Source organism: Scophthalmus maximus, chromosome 11, assembly GCF_022379125.1.
Source record: "Scophthalmus maximus strain ysfricsl-2021 chromosome 11, ASM2237912v1, whole genome shotgun sequence".
Taxonomy (NCBI): domain Eukaryota; kingdom Metazoa; phylum Chordata; class Actinopteri; order Pleuronectiformes; family Scophthalmidae; genus Scophthalmus; species Scophthalmus maximus.
This window is the reverse complement of record NC_061525.1, coordinates 14,139,629-14,152,672: the sequence shown is the minus strand read 5'-3', so window position 1 is coordinate 14,152,672 and position 13,044 is coordinate 14,139,629. Positions and strand designations below refer to the sequence as shown.

The 13,044-nt window shown below is 41.1% G+C and overlaps 1 protein-coding gene across 1 annotated transcript in view; it reads left to right on the top strand.

Moving 5' to 3' along the window:
* Positions 1-1,284: 1,284 nt before the first annotated feature.
* The window catches only part of drd2a (dopamine receptor D2a), a 30,799-nt gene continuing 19,039 nt past the window's right edge, over positions 1,285-13,044 (top strand). The window contains exons 1-2 of the mRNA XM_047335818.1: positions 1,285-1,579; positions 1,729-1,911. The gene's annotated coding sequence lies outside the window, so the exon portion shown is untranslated. The remainder of the gene's footprint in view (positions 1,580-1,728; positions 1,912-13,044) is intronic.

The following is a 13,044-nucleotide window of genomic DNA, read 5'->3' as shown; positions in this document are numbered from 1 at the left end:
TAAACATTCATCAAATAGGCAAAAAACGCCTCAAGTGCTATTTGTAATGAAGTCAACATCATGGGCAGCTTTGGAGAGTTCAAGCATGAGAATTTGCTAATTTATTTATGATATGATATCATGTAGAATAATATCGGAGTATATTTTCGATTTCATGGTCTTTTTTCTATTTGATTATTACGGGCATTCTGTGACTCGTATAAAATTCCTGAGCCACGCGTTGTCCAAAGAAACAGAACAGTGACAGACGTTGTTATAATATTTTGCTCAGACTACAAGAGAAGGAAAAAAAAAACTGGGCTTTTTTGTAATAGCCTGACTTTTCCACTAAATGCCTTGGTGGAACTTTTCTCCTTTTTAATGAAACTGTCAAACATTATCAATCAATCAATACATCAGTTTTGTGTTATCAAATATAAGCCAGATTGTCTCACCTGTGTGGAGGACTGAAGGGCTGCAGTGTACACACATTACTCCAGCTCTGAAATAATGAGATCTGGAAAAAGACCCACTTACCCACACAACGAACAACACTACACACTCCTACACGGCTACGGCACTTGAAAAACACACATATCTGGCATGCCATGTCTGCATTATAAATCCTTTCACAAACACTTGGGTTGAGAGGAGCAAATTGTATTCACACTCAGACAACAGTAAGCCTACCTAAGGCGACGATTATCTTAGGGCCTCTTCTCCTGTTTTGTCTTTTTTTGGAATTGGACTGAAGCAGGTGGTCTTGTGTGTAATTTTGTGCTGGATGAATCTCAAGGCTGCAGGTTGAAATAAATCTGCGCGATGTGACGTGAAATCCGCGGTGCATTGTTTCTCGGTGCCTGTCCTGCAGGGATCAGAGGAATACTGTGTTTCTATCCCTCCAGCTAGTTAATTGCATTCACAAAGCATCTCGTATGTGAGCATGGCTCCTGATTACATGGCATGAAGGATAGTCATGGACACGGTTTGTTAATGGAGAGAAAGAAAAACCTCACTCATATAAAATATACGTATTGGTTTTTCTGAGAGAGAAGAACACAGAGAGGGCCAGAGACGTGTTAATACGTTTCATGGCTCTCAATGCCTATTCTCACTATGCATCATTGTCGTGTGGCACCAATGTACATTTATCACAGGCCATACCTGCATTGGTGCTCATGTTGCTAACAAACTATTCATGATTCAAATCCCCTGTATCAAAAATATACGATACTTCAAATCTGCTTTTTCTCTCTCTTCTTCTCTCACCTCATTCTTTTTTTTCTTCTTTTTTTTTTAACGCGTAAAAGTGGAGCGTGAATTGCGGAAAATGTGCCACAAGCGCGAGGCAACACGAGGCTTCACCAATGCCCGTGTGCCATTAAGGGAAACCTAGGTCCCTGCCGGGGTTTAAACAGATGCAACCCCGCCTTGATTTTTTTCCACAGTTCTTCACAGTCTCCTGCCTCCGTCAGAGCCGTGAGTAAAGCTCCGGTACGCACCAGGAGGAAACCGCACACTTCCACTCTTACCTGAATTTCCTCTGACGCGCAGAAAAACTGGAGGAGGATCGTTCCTCGAGCTTATCAGTTAACAACCGGTACATAGAATATTTAGGGCTGCGTAATCTATTATAATTGGTTTAAGATTTTTATGCGAATGCGATTTTTTTTGTTGGGCTCCTGGTGTTTCATTTTTTCTCTCCCTCCTCTCTCTCTCTCTCTCTCTCTCTCTGTCTCTCTCCCTCAGTCTATCTGCTGCTGCTGCCTCGCACCCGAGCCGCGCTGCACTCACTCGGTTAATTTATGCAGAGTAGGCTTTAACAAAGTGCAGAGCCAATGACGGATACAGTGGGAGCGCACGGCGGATGCTCTTGGACTTAACAGCCGGTGCCTGCAAAAACAAAGATCCAGTCAAACTTATGGCGTGAAGGTAAGACAGTTTCCCCTTTCTGTTCCACCCTGTGATGTGCCAAACTTACCAAGAACAAACATATTCTATTTCCATAAGTAATGCATAGTGTTCAAATATTGTATACGCGAGCGTTTCTGTTCCGCGGGGGTCGGTGGTCCGGTCCAGCCTTTGCCTCTCGGGAGATTCGGGAGATAAAAGCTGATTTATTGGTTGAGTCCTGAGATATTAACTTTCAAGGTGCATTTGCTGCTGTTGGCACACGATTCGTTGCCCCCCAAAGCGCATCCCAGCCTTTTTCACCCCCGAACGAACACTTTTCTGTTTCTGTGATGGATGGAGTGAGTGAGTGTGCGCGCGCGTCAGCGCACGAACAGTGTGTGTGTGTGTGTGTGTGTGTGTTCATGGGATGTTGCGCCACATAAACAGCTCTGCATATACAGCGAGGATTGTCGATTGTTTGCAGTATTGATCCAGGCTGTCTTTTTAATGTAAAACAAGTGAAAGCAAACCTTCGCTCTCCGCCCTATAATCCAGTCCAGTGCCGAGTGCTCTAAGGGAGCTGCACAGTTTCATCCTCGCGAGTGGCGGTGCGTCCGGTCCCAGTCCACGGAGAGCAGCTTTCAGATCCGTGCGTGTTCGATCCAGCGGCAGCGCACCTGCCCGCCTGTGCGCTCGGCACGCGCTGAACAACAACATATGAAGTGTGGATGATTCGGATATTTTGGACTGCCTGTGATTGTGGTCTGGTGTTGCTTCACTGTTTATTCATTTGTTACGATGTGTGTACTCGGCATTTCTTCACTTGTGATTTGCTATAATAAGTTTGTCATTTTCATGCAGTATCGGCTTTTTGTGGAAGGCACAAAAACATCTAACTGCTGATGATATCCAGCTATATTTACCTTTTAATGAGTCACTAATAACTAAAGACAAATCGCAAATGGAATATATATATATATATTTATATTTATATATATATATATATATATATATATGTCACTGCAAAATATTGCAAAATCCTCAGTAGCTGAGATCTAAGGGGAACAAAAAAAATGAAACCTAGAAATTGCTTTGGCATTTGGTCAACAGCTTCTCTGGAAGTCAGCAGGTATGGATGTTGATAGCTCGTCCCTGGTTAAAGCACCTGACAGACAAATTTGTGCTTTTAGTTAAAAGGACACTGTAAGGCCTCATTTGACAAGGAAAATTGGTTATGTCAACTCCACTTGGGCAGAATTAACGATTTGAATACTCTCCTAACGCAATAAATCGACCAGCTCATCCGGAGTAAAGGTATCTTTGGTTAAACAACAAGAAACCTGCCGCAGCTGGAGGTGGTGTCTGTTTGCTGTCTATCTCGTGACATTTCTTCTGGCACCTATGTAATTTATATGGATTCTACACCTCGCTGTCTCTGATCTGTCGTAACTCGTTGTGTGGAAACCGGCGTCAGCCACTGCCTAGTGCTGCGCTTGTCAAGCCCACCTGTATGTCACCGGCGACCTCACCGCATCAATTCTCCTGGATGCTTCCAGACAATTGTCCATTTAAAAGCAGATGTTTATCTCAGCATTAATTAAGGATTAATTAATTATGGATTAAGAGGATGGATTAAGAGGATAAGGCATAGTATTGGCACAGTAGGTAAGGGGTTTAAAGCCAAATAACTTGATGTGGCTGGTCAATCAATACTTACATTTGAATTCAACACACTGCTCCCAAGAGAGATGACATGCATTCAACAAAAACAACACTGTTCCACAGCCCCTTGCTTATCAAATCCAATACAAACCCAAACAAATAGTTATTTGTTTGCAGGGTTCGGGCGACCAAATTAGATCCAGTCGGTGACATCACAACCTCAATTTTCAAACATACAGATACTAAAGTCATTTATCAGAGAAGTCTCATATGCCCTGAAGTGAAGTGGTGCGGATGTAATGAAAAGCATTTGAAGGGCGATGCATGTCCCATGCATATGCCATCCATACCCAAATCATTTTCATCCATATAGGCTTTAGGTTTTTTTGATTATGTCATTTTCTGACTTCTTCATGATGTCACTTACTATATGATATCTTATGACGGGGGCAATCTTTCTGATCATTATATGCTTTCGATTGTTTCTCTAGACCTATATCTTGAAAAACTTTTTACCATATTATGGTTACACTTTACCATGACCTATGACCAAAAGTAAATCATGTGGACATACCCTCCCAAGTAATAACACCCCACACAGACTAGCACACACGCACGCACGCACGCACACACACACACGCACACACACACACACACACACACACACACACACACACACAGGTGAAAACAGTATTACCCTTTGCTTCCAGCTACACTGACGCACAGGGTAATGAGTTTTTTGAAACCATAAGACATACAGTATCTTTTTTCATCAAAGAGGTGCTACCGGTTTTATAAAACACCATGAAATGTATTTTTCTCGGTTGAGTAGCACCGGGCCATTGCAAATTCGGGAGGGGAATCATCTCTGGCCTGTCTTAAAACAGGTTGAATAGTGTCTTGTGTACGTTGATGCTGATATGATTGCTTGTGATAATTTTGCTTTCAGAAAAGTTAAACCAAATAAATGTCAACGTCCACAAACGCCTTCTGATCCTGATGCTTGGATAAACAGACTCTGACACCAGACCCAGAATGTTAACAAGCAGTGGATAATTCTCATAGATGTGTCAATGTAAGCAGCAAAAGGGGGGAAAAAAGCTTATGTTGAAGCATAACAAACCAAAATAAAAAAAGCCAAGGGCAGGAGCATGAGTGACCTTTGCGTGTGGTTCTGTTTGAAACGTAAGCAAGCTAAGAGGAAATATAAATAGTTTACCTTTTCAGCAGAACTTAAAGTATACTCACTGGATGCTCAAAATGACCTCCAAATTACAGACAGCGTAAGCATCAACCCATATAACCTGCAGGGGAATGCTTGTTTACCAGTAATACCGCACAAGACTGATTTGACAGACCAGCAACTATAAAATTAGTAAATTTTACATTCTGTGTATGGTGGTCAGCAGCAACCCCATTGTATTTTGACAAGTCAATCATTTCATTGCATTGGATCTCTGTTAATGTATCCGACTGGCCCACAGTCTCTCTCTCCTGAAACCCATTCCCCGGCATGTCAAATAAATCTACACTCAAGGGACCAGCACCATCACTGAAAGGATGGAGGAGCCAATTAGGGTCCGAAAGCCAATAGAAGATCCAACATGATTTGGTTATGCTCCAGGTTACAGTTATGTGCTGAGAAAGTTATGTCAGCTGGTTTGGTGCGTCTGTACAATAATGGTGTGTCCATGTTACAAATTGATCCACATGGTGTGTGTAAAAAGTACAATGCACCATGAATGAGTAATAACTCTAATATTTTTTTTTTTAACACAAATAATATTTACGCACGCACGCACGCACGCACACACACACACACACACACACACACACACAGACATATACACACACACACACACACACACACACACACACAGTCTATTCCCCTGAGAGGTATGAAAGTGCTTTAGCTACAGTCAGGCTACATTGTCAGAGGATATCGGTCACCCCCTTGTACAGTCATGTGTACTGCATACAGACGTACATGCACAATGAATGTCACTGGACAAAGGATGAACCAATTGACTTTGGCTCCTGTAGAGCTCGATAAACTATCGGAGGTTAAATGGCTTTAAAACTATTTAGAGGTTCACAGGCGGATCCGTTGAACATTCCCGCGAACACCGTCAGACATTGTGCGGCACAGGATCATAGAGGTAAATGAATTAGGACTATGTAATAGTAACACCAGAAAGAACGAACAGAATTTCCCAAAAGAAATACAAATTTCTCCCAATTATCTAGCTGTACGGTGTGTCTGGTCTGAATACCCTGAAATGGGACTGTATGATCCATTGAAGAGCGCCTCTCTGTAGAACGAGTTGCTCTATAGTTCCAGATCATTTCAGCTCCAGCAGATGGTGCCTGAGACACAGACCCTCAAAGTCCGGATTGAACAATGATACACACCACTCACCATCTCTGTGTCTCCGCCTTAAAAAGGCCACAAATTAAAGGTCGAAAGTGAGATCAAGCGGGTGATGAATTAGAGTTGAGCTTGGCATGATATGACTCATATGTCACCTTGAAAAACGTATTTTTTTTCAACCTCTTGTGTCAAGTGCCGTATAAAAGCTGAGGGTATACAGCCTTTCTGTGGCAGCTTCCCTGACATTTTCCTCAAGAGTCTTTTGTTTGATGAACAAAGCAAGCACGCATCCTCCTGTCTGTATGACCTTTTGGTCTTAGCTTTGATAAATTAATGTTCAATCAAGTACTTTCATAGCAACTGGTAATCTCTCTAAATAGCAAAGCCCTGCAGCTTTGGAATAAACAGCGGCAAGATTTTCAATGAAGTGAACAAGTGAGCTTCTTGGTGTATAATGGACTGAATAGTCGGGATTGTGTGACTGTTTGGTTATATTGCCGAACCCCCTGATAATTAATAATTAACCCTTTAGTTTCATTATGCTTGCAGCCACTTTCAACTCATGGTTTGGGTTCTGTGGGTTATACTGGGGGGTTTCTTACACATAACCATAGGCAGCCATTTCCTGCAGACAAGCTCAGATTAGCACAGCAGACAAACAAAGGTGGATGGTATCGGTGGCTAGGATCTTGAGATGTTCCTCAAGAATTTGTAAGTCAAAGCACACACATCAAGTTTGTCAGGTAGAAATATGACTCCAGCGGTATGCCCACGATGTTCTGTGTCTGTGTTTCATAACTGCTTACTAGCAATGTAGGGATTTTGTTTGGTCATACTCGGATATAGACTGGAAAAGCTGCTCTGTTATTGAATCTCTCTTGCCTTTGAAACCGAGGATAGGTTGTCCTTTTCTTGCACACCTCTCAGTGATCGCGGAGCAGTTTTCCTCTCTTTCACATACCCGGTAAAAATGACAACCTTGAGACATTGTTGTAGTTTGTGCTGTCACTACCAATCCATCAGGCCATGTGACCTTTTTGCAGAGTCACACTTGTTGCAGCTCTGTGGTCTGTTGATTCTGTGCTCGCAAAACCGGTGGTGTTTTGCCTATCAGTGCGTGCAGCAAATCTCACTCACCCAAATCTTATTCTCCAAAATCCAATATTAAGTAAGAAAAGGCATCACAAACGTCTTTGTTGTATGTTATACAGTCGTTGGGACTGAGGGTTTAGAAATATATTCACGTGACCGATAATCTCTTCAATGACGGGAGTTTTCTGTGGTATAGCAGCAATTATGTGGCATAGCAGCAAATTAGTTAAATAGACTGTATCTATGTGCAAAATGGCACAGACGAGGGAAGACGGCATTGTTTGTATTTAGCTTATATTGATACTTGGTCTATGAATGTGGATTACAGAAAGACGCAGGTATCGCAGTGTCCATACTTTGGTATTGATCTGCTTATCGCTCGTGCAAAGAATCTGCCTGCTTCACTGTTGATAAAGCGAGGTGTCAGGAAAAAGTAGGGGCAGGGATGGTGCGTGCACATGCCGCTTGCGTCATTTATGTGTGTATGGATGATCATGGGGTGTTAAGGAAAATTGTGTGTGCGCGTGTGTGTAGTATGTGGCCTCACAAGAGACAGGACCTGTTGGTAGGCTGATGCTTCCATACAATCTAATGAGGTGGATGGAGGCTTGTTGCCAACCTCCCTCTCCTCTCTTTCCAGTGGGTGGAAGCTCTACCATATTTACCCTTACGGTTTGAATTGAGTAAGTAATGGCTGAAGTCACCACTACAATAACCTTTATGTCTTATTGTATCAATAACATTGATGGGTAGAATTTGTACCCCAAGGGCTTCCGTCTTTGAGCATGATGCATCAGTGCCTTTTATTTAGCCTTTTGTGTCCCTATATTCCTTTCTCCCAGTGTGAATTGTCTTAAAGCTTTCTGGATGCTTTCCAGTATTTCAGTTTGGCTCACCTATTCCTGACAGCATCTCCACAGTGAAAAGTCCCTTGTCAGTGTTAAATTTTGTACTCTGAAAGCCATTTGCAGTGGTGCGGGTTATTGCATATGCCAATCAAATAAATTACTGTGTTCCCTGTTGTATTTTTCAAGTCAAGTCAGGTCAGGTAATTCAACATTGTAAAACAAACATCCTCCTTTTCTGCTGAAATAAAGAGATTTCCTTCCGGTGAATACAGTAAAAAAGATTCATAATCATTGCTATAAGTACTTTATTTCAATCTGCACCACCTCATGTTTAATGGTTGTTAATTTTTATTATTCGGTAAAAACACAACAGCCTGTGGCTGCGAAATGCACTTGTTCTCTCCTATACAAGAAACGGAGCAGCAACATGTAGTGTACAGTATATATTTGGCTTGAGCACCAAGCCAAACCAAATGCACTTTCACGGATTTTACAAGAAAATGTTCCATAATGATAAGTGTAGAGAGAAAGGGGGTATAATTGCAATGGGAAGATGATGACACGGTAATTGCTCCGCACTGAATGAGCAGGTTTATTTTCAGCATGATAAAATTCATAGCAACTACCACCTACACAGGCAGCCCATTGAAAGTAGCTTTGCAATTGTGATGACTTGCCTGGTCTCTCATACAACAACAAAAGGGATCAATCTTCTGGGAAAGGGAATTCACAAGATAGTCATTGACTTTGCCAGCATCAATGATTTTGACCTGGCAACTAAGAGGGCTGTGGCAGTTAGAAAACTAATTAGGGTGAAGGCTATCGCAGGGGAGAATCACACACTTTGACAGTATTGACAGACTGGTATCAGCATGAAGTTTTGCTTCCTGTTTGCATACGCTGATACTGGGAATTTGGAAGAGATGTCATGTAGCCAAGGCTGGAGAAGAGTATGAAAAATGAAATACCCCATCTGTCATAAACTGCATATGCGCATTACCTTATTCAAAGAAATTCTATGAAAAACACCCGGTGCAAATAATTGGCATAATCAAATTGGAGAATTTATAAACCTGGAATACGAAACGCCCTTATCTGGTTCACAAATCCATTATTAGTATACACTTTCAGTTGGTTTCAGATAGGTGGTTTTATTAAAATCCCATTTCACATTGGTGATGGAGCATTTCGAACAATGCTCAAGAGTGTAAATGGAACATGGACAAAATAGAGCAAAACAAAACTCATAGAATGTGTCATGTACTATAGTAAATGGTGTGTTTCTGTTTGTGTAAATGTTCTTTTGTATGCACATATGGTTTGTGTGTAGTAGGTAATCATGCATGTGTGTTTGAGGGATTTTGAGGGCTTCAGTTTACCAGTGATTCAATCCAAAGCCTTATGTTAAGATTAACAGTGCACTTTATTGCATGGTATGATGACCAAATGGCCGCACGACTGCTGCATGATTGGATAAGATTAGAACTCAACAGCAACAAGGAAAATGCCTGATAATTATTTTTTCTCCTCTCTGTTGTGGGAGATGGGACTGCATTTACAAAACAGCTGCTATGCATGAAGCAGTATGAAAGCAGCTAATGTTAGATTACCATTACCACTGTGTAGTGGCGGCGTTTAACAAGATTACTGCCCAAAATGATGGTGGAACTTTTAACTAATAAAAATAATTTGGGGTACACTAGTAGTTGCAGTGAAAGCAAAACAGGAACAGTTTGTATATTTATGAGGGAATTATAAGTCAATTAAAATCAAATTTCTCATTAGGATATGCCTATAGTTAAAGGGTACAGCCATGCCTATTTTGTTCTCTTATAACAAAATGATGTTAAATCTTAATAATTATATAAATGCACCATTAATACAACATAGCAGCTAGAAAACTTTTACAAACAGCACCTAATAAAGTCATATTCTTGTGATAACCACATTTACACATCAGAAGATTTGATCTGTTTAAAGTATTATAACCTGACAGTGCTTTTGTAAATGTCCGTGTCAGATAGTGTCAATGTCGACAGGATCATTTCCTCCAGCAACAAACTTCTTCACCCTATCTGATGGAAGACAGAAACTCTGCACAGAATACATTGAGTCACTGGGTACAAGACGAACAGCGTCGCTTGTGCTTCTTATCTGTTTTTGTTGGGCTGTTGAGGCCAGGGAGCCCACCAGTCTGCAGAGAAAAGCCTTGTCACTGCTGTGGAAATCCAGGATAGTCAGATAATGCCTCCTGCTCAGATCAGTGCCGGGGTCACCTGGGAATAAGAGTATGTGGTTAGATGTGAGAAAAAAAAGGATTTGGGGTAAGAAGAAAAGTCAGGCTATTTAAGTATCACTTCCAGGACAGGTCATAATTCAGAGGTCACCTGGTTGGTTAAGGCACAATTTTACTGTTTGACAGCTGAATACACTGTTGCTGCTGTTCAGGGATCCATAAGTATATTAGTATAAAATCTTCATATGAATATTAGTATGTAGGAAAGTACCTCATTGCAGGATCAGGTCTCAGTGTGCTTGTATTATTGAATGTTAGTGGGTCTCTGGATGTTGATGGTACAGTGTGACGAGTGAGAACAAGAAAAGGAAAATTATAGTCCCTCCAGCGCACACAAATTGATTAAACTCGCTCCACATTGTTATATCTTTGCCTCTGTAATAGGGTTATAAATACATACATTGAGCAATGTGATTCACCAGTCTAAGGACAGCCTGTGCCCCATGACTGGAGAAGCATCTTAAAGGCCTTGGGCTCATCATAAAGTAGCTTTGCAGCTATACATTTAAATCTAACAATTTTGGTGTTGTAATTGACCATTCGCCAAGCTTCAAATCCTTTAGTTACCGTTGAGTTTTCCGTTCTGGCAGGTTTGTGATAACAGTGTGATAACAGTCGTAAATTTACTATTTGAAATTCATCGTTTTTGAAACTATGAGCTTTTGACCTCGCACGGAAGTTAGCAAGAGCTGGATGTTGATTTCCAGTCCATGACAGCCAGTCTGAAATGAAAACTGTTGGCAGATTTCAACTCACAAGCTAAATAATGTCAACTCCATCAGGTGGTAGAAAACTCTGTCCCACCCTGTGTCACGTTATGCAGGAAGCAGGACCCAAATGCAGAGGTGCAAAATAAACACTATTTTTAATTAGCGAAAACAGAAAGAGACATACAGTCTTTTAAGTAGAAATAACTAAATCAATCACTAGTGATCAAACTATAAAACAAATCAGAGAACCAAGGCACAGGAGACATCAGGAGCATAATGGGGCAATATCACAAGAACGGACTCCGCAGGAAAAGACTGGGGGAAAAAACAAAAGACGACCCGACCAAGACCAAGGGAAGCACAGAGACTAAATACACACAAGGAGGGCGGAGCAAATAGAACACAGGCGAGACACATAGGAACAGGTGCAGACAATCACAGGGGCAGGAGACACAGGCAAAGTAAAGAGAACAGACAAAAGACAGGGAAACAGGAAGTGCAGAAACACAAGGAACTTCTTCAAAATAAAAACGGAACCAACAACAAGAGATCCATTAATAAAAAAAACAAAGCAGAGTCCACTACAACTTAAGAGTTCATGTTCCATGCGGATCATGACACCCTGACTTTTTATTTTTTCCACCTGACACATTTGAAGACGAGAACAATTGAGACATGGTCATTATAACGCACTTGATGATAAACCCTTAAGATAAATCTAAAATTCAGTATTTAGAATTTTGTGCAACTATCAAACAATATATTAAAAAGTATGTGAGGACAAAGACTAAACACTGATTATAACCAATGGTGAATGGGACAGAGCCACTAACATCAACTTAGTGACTTGCACTGGAGCTTTGTACTGTATTATTATTAATACATGGATTCTGCTTAGTACTTGAGGATCACGATGCATCATCACCTTGCCTGATTCGATAAAATATGTGTTTGCTTGGACTCTTTACGATTCTTCTCTGGTCTGAACAAAGCTAGGCTAAACAAGCGGCTTGCAAATAGACCTCACCCGGTCTATTTGAGTCAACTCTACTAAGTTGTCTCAGAGCTTTAGACCCACCTCTATTTACAACCAAGACTTAGTAAAACAGCACACAAGTTTATTTCTAAAACCATCAAAGTGTTCCTGATACTTGTTTAGAGCATTTTGTATTTTATGCACTTTGTCTTACACACAGTCATTAGATTTTACTGTCTACACACTGTGCACTTTCCAAACTACCGTGCATTACATGCCAGTGTCGCAAGCTAGATAAGCCATCTGTAAAAGCGTAAACAGTCATTTCCTGTAGCTGCTTCAGACAGCTTATCTGCACAAGTGTTAAATGCTCATAGCCCAGACTGCACTTTTTATGACCAAACACAAATTTCCCAAGTCCATCATTCTGAATATTCTCATGGTGTTTTATTACACTGAGGCATTTTGCGACATCAATGTTGCCATACTGTCTAAAAAATAAAGCAACAACTCGGGGCTGCTGTCTTGCTTCTCCCGAGAGAGTGATCCAGCCACATCATTCCAACCTTTCCATCGGTTTATTAATGACCCTTGGAACAAAAACCCATTGCATAAAATATAAATAAATACATAAGTGTAAGCTTGTAAACATAAAGCCAGTGTTTAACCTGGAAAATGCATAGATGTCAGATTGTGATTTGTGACATTTTTATAACTGTATTGGGCTTTTCTCATCTCTTTTCCAGTTTACTGGCTGCAGTGGTCTCCCACACACAAACGCTCCCAGTGCCCAAAGAAAGTCCATCATAAATAACGAAAGCACACTAACACTTGCATTAAACATCAAATAATTTACCAATTATTTAAACAATAATACTACCTTTTTAGCTTTGTTCTCACACATTGTTAACTCTGCCACGTTGGTTTGATGAGACATGCAGAACACCCACTGGGCTCCTTCTTTTTTCTATCTGTGATTGTAAACTTGACTTTGAAATTAAGGCTCCTAATCACATCCTGGTCATTTTATGTATAGGAGATTAGGTGCGTGTACGTGTTCTCCTGCCCACATCTTACTGACAGCTGTTCTTATTCAAGCTCACCACGACACAACGACAGCTTCTTGGTTGATGATAATACAGGGGATTGCAGCACCGCTGGCAGGTGCCTGGCACCGCTCACCTTGGCCCCAAATAGACAAGACTAAGACAATAGAC